This window comes from Urtica dioica, chromosome 2, assembly GCF_054948205.1.
Source record: "Urtica dioica subsp. dioica isolate 48M chromosome 2, U.dioica_male_clone48M_v1_H2, whole genome shotgun sequence".
Taxonomy (NCBI): Eukaryota; Viridiplantae; Streptophyta; class Magnoliopsida; order Rosales; family Urticaceae; genus Urtica; species Urtica dioica.
The window spans coordinates 23190978-23198567 of NC_142757.1; the positions used below are offsets into that span (position 1 = coordinate 23190978).

Sequence of the window (7590 nt, forward strand, 5' to 3'; positions counted from 1 at the left end):
CTTTACTCTTCAGTTATGCATTCCTGTATGTGGGAACTATGCATGTTCGTCTGTTGTGTCCTAGTCAAGTTCTTGATCTTGGTAGATGATGGAGTAGATTCCTGGTTAGTTATATCTAACAGTTAGGAAGTGACTATCTTAAGACCAGAATCAATCTGCTGTTCATTAAGCGATGACATGTTTAGAGGAAGGTATATCCTCTCTTCTTTTCTGAAGATGGAAAATTATATGGAAACTCAATAGTGTGATGCAGAAAGAGTACCCTGCTTTGCTTTAAGTTTCGAGGACGAAACTAATTTAAGGGGGTAGGGATTGTAAGGACAAGTTTCTGCGTCACTCGTATTTGGAGATTTGGAAGTAAATAACGAGTTTCCGTTGTTACAACTAAATTCTCGAGTGAATTATACTCCAATGGATTTATCGAATTAATTTTAAATATATTAAGGTTATGGAAATCTCGGAATAAATAAAGGAATTATCGAGTTTAACTTGATTAATAAATTAATCCCGAGGAAACATTCCGGAAATTAATTCCTAAGGACGAGAATTAATTCCGAGAAACCTTAAATATATTTAAATTATTCGAGAACGAACGAGAAAATTCTCGGTTCGAATCATATAATTATAATCCGTTTGGTGATGGATTTAATTAAATAATTATATGAAAAGGACGTGGTTGTAACAATTTTTAAGGGACCCATTTGAAAGAAAACAAGGAAAAGAGTTTGGATTGTGAATAAGATGTTTTTTTTCCTAGCTTGCCACGTCATCTATGACTCATATTCTTCACAAAGTGATAAGTATCACTTGGCCGAGTGAAGAAGAAAAGAATCGGCAACCAGGAAAAAAAAAAGAAAGGAAAAAGAAAAGAGAAAGAAGAGAAGGAAAGAGAAAGAAAAGAGAAAAAGAAGGAGAAGAAGAGAACCGAGAGAGAGAGCGGCCGAGTGAGCGAGAGAGGGAAAGAGAGCGAGGGAGTGAGCTCGCGGAGGAAGAGCTCGGCCGACAGCCGCCGAGACCGGGCCACTGGACGCGCGCGCGGGCTGAGAAGGAGCGAGCGCCGCCGCGAGCACGCTGAGGACGCCGGAGCAGAGAAATTCGCCGGAGAAGGAGTAGAGAGAGACAGCGACGGAGAAGGTAAGCTCGATTTTGAGTTTCTGTCCCTCTACGGTTCGGATTTGAGGAAGATTATATATCTAGGGTTTGGAGATTTGGGGGTTTTACATGGGTTGAGGTTTAACTCCGAAATTGATGTGTGGTTCTTGGATTCAAGTTATAATTGAAGAATCGTTACTTAATTTCGGGATTTATGAGATGATTTGGATGAGTTTGGAATTGTTTCAGCCGTGTGATATTGTTATTGTTGCGATATTGTTGCTGACTGTGTACGTGTAAGGTTGTTTTGAAGTTTTGTTATAGAGTTGTTAAGTCGTTTTCTTTTGTTGCGAGTTGTGTCGAGTGTTAGACTCGGTCTAGGTGGGCGGCACAGGTCTCGGGGCAGCGGTTCGGGACGGCGAGGGCGCTGTCCAAGAGTGTCGGAGCTGCTGCGCGAGTGACGACGGAGCGGGGCTGGTCAGCGAGGTTCATCGGTTCGGTTGGGACGAGCTGTTGGGCCGGGGATGGCAGCAACTTTGTGGCGGCTCTCGGGGGGCTGTTCACGGCTGTCGGGTTTCGTTCGGAGACTCACGAAGTCTCGGTTTAGTGTTAGAAAGTCGAGAAATTTCCCGAGTCTCGACTCGTGCTAGTGCGAACCTATAATTATTTTTGTTGGGTCGTTCTAGATTATGAGAGTTGCGATATAATATCAATATGTATGTTTTGTAATTAAGCTCGTTTAATATAAGTTATTAAGAAAAATAAATTAATATGTATCGTTATTAAACTCGTTGATGATTCAATCAAATTATTTAGTATCCTCATTTGATTTACGTTTCAAAACCGAGTTCGACTATAAGTTCGACTCTTTTGATTTGGAAAACGAATATCAACGAGAAATGTTTTATTTACGTTCTCAAACGTTATAACTTGTCAATAAAAAGAGACGAGTCAAAAATATTTTCTAGAACATACTTGAAAAGTATCGTTTTGAGTTATTTTCATATAACTTCTGTATGCTATAGATTGTTAGTAAGAGTTTCTTTATACGTTCTTTTCTTTTAGTTTCGACCTTCGGGAACCTATCCTAAGCAATGGGCTTTGTCCCGTCAAAAGAATAGGTGGTCGAATAGCGGGGCGTTTCTTAGCCTAGATCAGGGAAGTTGTTAAGGCCTTGTTCTTAGGCGTCGATTCTTTCCCGTCTCTGTTCTGTCATGTATTCCCTGATGTTTGTTTTTTTAGACGCTCTGAGTAGCGTGACTAGGAGGACGTTTTGAATACGTTCCTTATGAGCTTTCTTTTCAGTCGAAGTAGGTACATTAGTAGATCAATGGACGAGATACTGAGTATGTTCGATGTTCGATCTTTCTCTTCCATAGATAAGTCCAGATTGCTATAAGGATTAGCAGCGAGCAGGAAGGAGCTCACGAGGACTGGGTTATACGTGAAGTTAAGAAGAACCCTTTTATCTGAAAGAGAAGAATTCAGGATTCGAAAGAATCGTTATCCGGGTAAGTGGATTATAGGCACCGACAATATCAAGAAATATTATATATATCTTTATATATACATATATTGTACGTGCATTTTCTATATGCTTTCTAGTAAGCAAGAGTAAGATAAGCCATAAGATAACTCACTATCAAGATTAAGGGCTTTAAGCCACTAACGAATTGGGAAACGAAATTAGTCCGGCTAACAAAAATGGCTAGAGGTAACTAGGAACCCGAGCCTTTGCTATGTGTTTAGTTAGCCACCTTCCAGAGATCCAGTCCTAGTGAACAGGATGATGAGAGACTGAAGTTAAGACTCGTATTCAAAAGCGAGAATATTATGATAGGATCTTTGGGAGTCGCATCTCAAGATCTTATAAGTCACGAGTTAATAAGCGAAAAGAATTTATGTTAAGATCGGGATTAAACCCGAATTAAGCAGTCTCTCATGTTAAGTTAATTAAAGAGAAAACATAGAATGGTACCGCCTCCGACATATACCCCTTGTTAGCAGGTACCTATTATGCTTCGTGCTGGTACCACATGGGGATTAGGCAGGAGACTGTGCACCCTCCTGTCTGGCGCCAATAAGACATGTGTCGTGCGGATATCATTAAGGGATCCCGAGCAGGAAATGTATTGTATGATGGGAATTGCCGGGACCTAAGCTGGCATATTCTCAAGTAAGAGGAGTTACCGGGACCTAAGCTGGTAATTCCATAGATTATGATGAAAGTATGTTATGATGTGAATCACCGGGACCTAAGCTGGTGAATTCTTAAGTAAGGGGAATATCTCGGGACCTAAGCTGAGTTATTCCTAAGTAAGATGAATCTATCGGGACCTAAGCCGATTGATTCTTAAGAAAGGTGGATTTATCGGGACCTAAGCCGATACTTCCGCAAGTTATGATAAGATATGAATTGCATGTTATGTATTGCTTATGTGTTATGTGCACGATGCATTAGTTATATAGATATCCGCTTACCGAGTCTTTCGACTCACAGTTATTATCTTGATATTGTAGATAAAGGCAAAGCTAAAGAAGATTAAGCAGAGCATCAGCAAAAGCCGGTAAGTAAGTAGGCGTGTGTATGTACGGCTGCCGACCTGTGGCTAAGTCAAGGGCGAATAAGTCTGTTTTGTTTTTAAAAGACGAGTCTTTTGTTTGTGAAGTTTTAAATAGTATGTTTTAAGAAAAACGAAAAATTCGCCCATATTTTTGAGACGTTTAAGTAAATATTTTAAAAGTTTTTCTAGAAAATGTTTTCCGGAAGCGCTTCCACCAAAGTTTTTATGAATTTTATTTATGTTAAGTAAGATACGGAAGATCTCTGCCGCGGCTCGCGGGCGAGCTAAGGCTCGCGGGTCGTGACAGAATTTTTGGTATCAGAGCCCAGGTTGAGCCGTTTCTGTAGACTTGTGGTCGTACATACACTATCTTACTTACTTATAAGTCAGTTGATGTCCAAGATAGCCTTATCTATAATATCTTGTTGAGTCTTTGTGAAAGATAGTGGTTATATTAGGATAACCGTGTGCTTACCCATTCCTACTTATAGGTGAAGTAGAGATTAAGAATGGGACCTAAGAAGCAAACGCAGACGAATCTTTCACAAGAAATGACTGAGATTAGCAGGGCTCTAGAGCGTCAAGCTGAAGATGGCCGTCGAAGGGATGCCCAAATAGAAGAGCAGAACAGGTTGATCACGCAACTTATTGCACGAATGAATGAGCAGCAACCTCCACAGGGACAACAAGACCCTGAACCCCAGGCGCATCGACCAGAACAACCTGGAGGACAAGGTGAGCACGTGCCAAATATGAATAGGAATCCAGATGGTCAGAATGTACAAGCGCCACCACAAGCTCAAGCTATGGCGCCAGATGAGGTTCCGCTGTTCCAGATTCCGATAATGGCACCGACTGTCGGGGAGCCTGTATATGAGCGTTTTCGTAAGCAGAAACCACCGACTTTCGATGGAGATGCTGATCCTTCCCTTGCGGAAAATTGGATTAAAAGGATCCAACAGATCTTCACGTACATGCAACTTACAGATGCGGAGAGAGTTGCATGTGCTGTGAACCAGCTGTAACTTGAAGCTCGAAGTTGGTGGGAAGTAATCGCACTCTATGATGATGTTTCTCATATTACATGGAATCGTTTTATCAACCTATTTTATGAGAAGTACCTGGGTGAAGCTAATCTCTCGAGTAAGGTACGAGAGTTTATGGATCTTAAGCAAGGGAAGCTCTCTGTAGCTGAGTATATAGCCAAGTTTGATGAGCTTGCAAAGTTTTCGCCCTCTATGGTACCGACGGATCAGTCGCGCAAGATGAAGTTTATGCATGTACTCAATGTGGAAATTGTGCGTCAGGTTGATAGTGGCGACGTTGGGCCACGAACTTATGCGAATGCCGTTCAAAGGGCATTAAGGATTGACGGTTGGCGTATAGCACAAGTCAATCCAGCTAGCGAGTCAATGACCATCCTACAGGAATCTGTAGCGGAAGTCGAGAAGAAGAACTTCACCGACAAGAAGAAAAAGAGTTGGGATAGAAACTCCAGGTCTAGGGCGTAGGGAAATGAAGGAAGCTACAGAGGAAATCAAAGCGAGAACAAGTACAAGAGGCCAAGGGTTAATGATTTCCCTACGTGCAACAAGTGCGGCAGAAAGCACTCAGGCGAGTGTCGCATAGGAACCTCAAGCTGCTACCGGTGTGGCTTAGAAGGTCATTTTGCACGGGATTGTCACGTTTCAGAAGAGAAGATCGCTTACCTGAAGAATCAACCTAAGGCCAAAGCTCGCGTCTTTAGCATCTATGGAGATGAAGTAAAGGAGTCATCGTCTGGAAGAACCGGTTAGATTCCTATCCTTTACTCTTCAGTTATGCATTCCTGTATGTGGGAACTATGCATGTTCGTCTGTTGTGTCCTAGTCAAGTTCTTGATCTTGGTAGATGATGGAGTAGATTCCTGGTTAGTTATATCTAACAGTTAGGAAGTGACTATCTTAAGACCAGAATCAATCTGCTGTTCATTAAGCGATGACATGTTTAGAGGAAGGTATATCCTCTCTTCTTTTCTGAAGATGCAAAATTATATGGAAACTCAATAGTGTGATGCAGAAAGAGTACCCTGCTTTGCTTTAAGTTTCGAGGACGAAACTAATTTAAGGGGGTAGGGATTGTAAGGACAAGTTTCTGCGTCACTCGTATTTGGAGATTTGGAAGTAAATAACGAGTTTCCGTTGTTACAACTAAATTCTCGAGTGAATTATACTCCAATGGATTTATCGAATTAATTTTAAATATATTAAGGTTATGGAAATCTCGGAATAAATAAAGGAATTATCGAGTTTAACTTGATTAATAAATTAATCCCGAGGAAACATTCCGGAAATTAATTCCTAAGGACGAGAATTAATTCCGAGAAACCTTAAATATATTTAAATTATTCGAGAACGAACGAGAAAATTCTCGGTTCGAATCATATAATTATAATCCGTTTGGTGATGGATTTAATTAAATAATTATATGAAAAGGACGTGGTTGTAACAATTTTTAAGGGACCCATTTGAAAGAAAACAAGGAAAAGAGTTTGGATTGTGAATAAGATGTTTTTTTTCCTAGCTTGCCACGTCATCTATGACTCATATTCTTCACAAAGTGATAAGTATCACTTGGCCGAGTGAAGAAGAAAAGAATCGGCAACCAGGAAAAAAAAAAGAAAGGAAAAAGAAAAGAGAAAGAAGAGAAGGAAAGAGAAAGAAAAGAGAAAAAGAAGGAGAAGAAGAGAACCGAGAGAGAGAGCGGCCGAGTGAGCGAGAGAGGGAAAGAGAGCGAGGGAGTGAGCTCGCGGAGGAAGAGCTCGGCCGACAGCCGCCGAGACCGGGCCACTGGACGCGCGCGCGGGCTGAGAAGGAGCGAGCGCCGCCGCGAGCACGCTGAGGACGCCGGAGCAGAGAAATTCGCCGGAGAAGGAGTAGAGAGAGACAGCGACGGAGAAGGTAAGCTCGATTTTGAGTTTCTGTCCCTCTACGGTTCGGATTTGAGGAAGATTATATATCTAGGGTTTGGAGATTTGGGGGTTTTACATGGGTTGAGGTTTAACTCCGAAATTGATGTGTGGTTCTTGGATTCAAGTTATAATTGAAGAATCGTTACTTAATTTCGGGATTTATGAGATGATTTGGATGAGTTTGGAATTGTTTCAGCCGTGTGATATTGTTATTGTTGTGATATTGTTGCTGACTGTGTACGTGTAAGGTTGTTTTGAAGTTTTGTTATAGAGTTGTTAAGTCGTTTTCTTTTGTTGCGAGTTGTGTCGAGTGTTAGACTCGGTCTAGGTGGGCGGCACAGGTCTCGGGGCAGCGGTTCGGGACGGCGAGGGCGCTGTCCAAGAGTGTCGGAGCTGCTGCGCGAGTGACGACGGAGCGGGGCTGGTCAGCGAGGTTCATCGGTTCGGTTGGGACGAGCTGTTGGGCCGGGGATGGCAGCAACTTTGTGGCGGCTCTCGGGGGGCTGTTCACGGCTGTCGGGTTTCGTTCGGAGACTCACGAAGTCTCGGTTTAGTGTTAGAAAGTCGAGAAATTTCCCGAGTCTCGACTCGTGCTAGTGCGAACCTATAATTATTTTTGTTGGGTCGTTCTAGATTATGAGAGTTGCGATATAATATCAATATGTATGTTTTGTAATTAAGCTCGTTTAATATAAGTTATTAAGAAAAATAAATTAATATGTATCGTTATTAAACTCGTTGATGATTCAATCAAATTATTTAGTATCCTCATTTGATTTACGTTTCAAAACCGAGTTCGACTATAAGTTCGACTCTTTTGATTTGGAAAACGAATATCAACGAGAAATGTTTTATTTACGTTCTCAAACGTTATAACTTGTCAATAAAAAGAGACGAGTCAAAAATATTTTCTAGAACATACTTGAAAAGTATCGTTTTGAGTTATTTTCATATAACTTCTGTATGCTATAGATTGTTAGTAAG

The 7590-nt window shown here is 41.4% G+C and overlaps 2 long non-coding RNA genes across 2 annotated transcripts; both read left to right on the plus strand.

The window, feature by feature from the left end:
* The first annotated feature begins 803 nt into the window (after window positions 1-803).
* LOC149404181 (uncharacterized) lies at window positions 804-1825 on the plus strand. The gene is made up of 2 exons (XR_016294044.1): window positions 804-1134; window positions 1447-1825. It is a non-coding gene; the product is annotated as an uncharacterized LOC149404181 (long non-coding RNA).
* A 4439-nt stretch (window positions 1826-6264) lies between these two features.
* LOC149404182 (uncharacterized) lies at window positions 6265-7286 on the plus strand. The gene is made up of 2 exons (XR_016293824.1): window positions 6265-6595; window positions 6908-7286. It is a non-coding gene; the product is annotated as an uncharacterized LOC149404182 (long non-coding RNA).
* The last annotated feature ends 304 nt before the right edge of the window (window positions 7287-7590 follow it).